General features: G+C 42.3%; 1 non-coding gene and 1 pseudogene across 1 annotated transcript in view; both read right to left on the bottom strand.

Annotated features, from left to right (window-relative positions):
• Positions 1 to 1,599, bottom strand: part of LOC142357538 (large subunit ribosomal RNA) — a 3,471-nt gene extending 1,872 nt beyond the window's left edge. Inside the window, exon 1 of the ribosomal RNA XR_012761622.1 lies at positions 1 to 1,599. This exon is cut by the window's left edge and continues 1,872 nt beyond it. This is a non-coding gene — a ribosomal RNA (large subunit ribosomal RNA).
• A 494-nt stretch (positions 1,600 to 2,093) lies between these two features.
• On the bottom strand, positions 2,094 to 2,245 carry LOC142357537 (5.8S ribosomal RNA; annotated as a pseudogene).
• Between the last annotated feature and the right edge of the window lie 463 nt (positions 2,246 to 2,708).

Here is a 2,708-nt window from a genome sequence, read left to right as displayed (position 1 = left end):
TCAAGACTTTGGCATTAGCCTGTCTTTTAGAATCGACTAACTCATGTGCAAACGCTGTTCACATGAAAGCCTTTCCCGCTTCAGTCCTCAAAGTTCTCATTTGAGTACTTGCTACTTCCACCAAGATCTGCTCCATTGATCGCTTCGCGCATACACTTGCGTGCATACTTTAGCGCAATCAATGTGTCCTCCTACACATGAATATCATTTTTGAGCTGGTGAGGCTCTTTTTCTCTAATCTAACTTGCGTTAGATATTGATATTCATGGTTGGGTATAGGCCACGAGCTCTAGTGCCATCCATTTTCAGGGCTGATTGATTCGGCAGGTGAGTTGTTACACACTCCTTAGCGGATTTCAACTTCCATGACCACCGTCCTGCTGTCAGTATCAATCAACACCTTTTGTGGTGACTCATGAGCAAGTAGTTAGGCGCCTTAACCCAACTTTTGGTTCATCCCACATCGCCGGTTCTGCTTACCAAAAGCGGCCCACAAAAAGCTTGCATTCATAGTCCAAGTGCAATTAAGTCACAAGGACATCTCACCGATTTATAGTTTGAGAATAGGTGAAGGAAAAATTTTCCCCCATTCCTCTAATCATTCGCTTTAACCGATGAAATTGCTTTGCGAAGATTTTTCAATCTTGCTCAAGCTTTTGCTATCCTGAGGGAAACTTCGGAGGAAACCAGCTACTAGATGGTTCGATTAGTCTTTCGCCCCTATGCTCAGGTCAGACGATCGATTTGCACGTCAGAACCGCTTCGGGCTTCCACCATGGTTTCCCGTGGCTTCGCCCTGCCCAAGCATAGATCACCATCTTTCGGGTCGTGTGCTACTTGCTCTGGATCAGTCATGCAATAAGAGCAAAACCGTCCGTGGTTGCGGGACACCGAATCGGCGCCCTCACCACACAAAGTAGTGCAATTCATAAAAATTACACTGTTCACTTTCATTTCGCGTGTGCGCTTTCAATGAGCGACAACACTTGCAAGCAACTCACACTCCTTGGTCCGTGTTTCAAGACGGGCTGTAGAGAGCATTGAATAGGAAGTTGAGGTCAGACAGGCAATCAAGATCAATTTATCTCATTTTGTTTAGAATCAACAAGAAGAATTCCGAGGAAAACTTCTGCTCGATTCATTAACAAGATTTGCCAAAAGACGACAACTACACTACTCGGTAGCCGAGAATATAATATCAAGGCATTGAGTATGGTAACGCTCACTCCAGTTCCCCTTCAACAGTTTCACGTACTTTTCACTCTCTCTTCAGAGTGCTTTTCAACTTTCCCTCACGGTACTTGTTTACTATCGGTCTCGCTTTATAATTAGCTTTTGGAGAGACATATCTCCAGCTTCGAGTTGCACTTTCAAACAACTCTACTCATAGGAATGAGCCATTATGACTACAGGTACTAGTAAATGCACGTTACTAAGGACTATATAGTTCTAGGTTACTGTACACAACGACGTTCACATGTTGATGTTTCAGCTGCCGCTTACTAGAAACAACATAATACTTATCGTGCATACCTTTCCATAACTTGTCCTTTTCAGATGCATTAGTTTCCCTTTGTCTTGGCTTCTACAGTCAGACTGGCTACTAGTAACAGCACAGTACTAATCACATATCGTTCTACAGTTTGCAGACAACTTTCACATGTTGATGTTTCAGCTTTCGCCTACTAGAAACAACATAATACTCGCTGTATACATTTGTAGTTCTCTATGTAACTTTCATGTGAAGAAGTTTCGCCAGTCTTTTTGACTGTCTCAAATCTGAGTCATGCTTAGGCTACTAGTTGCTTCATAGTACTTATCGCCTCGAGATCATTGAACAAAACTTGATTTTCACATGTTGCTGTTTCAGCTTCCGCTTACTAGAAACAACATAATACTAGTCTCATTAAGTTCCGTCTCTTTGCAATTTTCTTATGAAGAAAATTCGCCATCACAATGACTCCAGCAGTTCTTGATCAAGGAATGCAATCATTGATCAGAATGCTATTATTTGAATCGGTTCTGCTTTAAGTGTTCCAATTTTATTGGAAGCACCAACAATAGAACATCAATGTGTTCAATCGAGAGTTATATAACCCTGAATCGGACGCAGTCAACAGCCGAAGCCGAGACCGCCTTTTGCGTTAGAGAGGTCGGTAAACAAATCTTGCGATTCATACCGAATTAACACATATAGCTGTGCTCCTCTTCGTAAAGCGAGCCAAGTGATCCCCTGTTGAAGGATGTATTTGGACCAATCTAGTAGCATTTGGTTTCCAACAAGCTCTCCCAAGTTAGCTTACTTATTGGGCTTTTCAACCAATTCGGTTGGCTACAAGCATCATCAAAGTACTAGCCACAGTTTGATCGCAAAATTCTACGACTTTCACATGTTGATGTTTCGGCTTGCGCTTAGCCTACTATAAGCAACATAATACTAGTCATATCATAGAGCGTGATCAGCTTGTGACGTTCTCATGATGAAGTTTCACCAACAGTGTCTCACTTCGAGCTTAAATCCAGCTACTAGTAACTACACAGTACTGACTGCAACGATAACTTTTATCTATACCTTTCACATGCTGCGCTTTCGGCCAGGGCCTACTAACGTCAACATAATACTCGATATAAACTTTTGTTCATGATGCAGCTTCCCCATGCAGAAGTTTCGCCTTCAAATGCTCTCTTGGCCATATGACGTAAGAAAA

Source organism: Convolutriloba macropyga, unplaced genomic scaffold (genome assembly GCF_964194025.1).
Source record: "Convolutriloba macropyga unplaced genomic scaffold, txConMacr16.3 SCAFFOLD_4500, whole genome shotgun sequence".
In the NCBI taxonomy this organism is placed as follows: domain Eukaryota; kingdom Metazoa; phylum Xenacoelomorpha; order Acoela; family Convolutidae; genus Convolutriloba; species Convolutriloba macropyga.
Note: the sequence above shows the minus strand (reverse complement) of the source record. Positions and strands in the feature narration are given on the sequence as shown.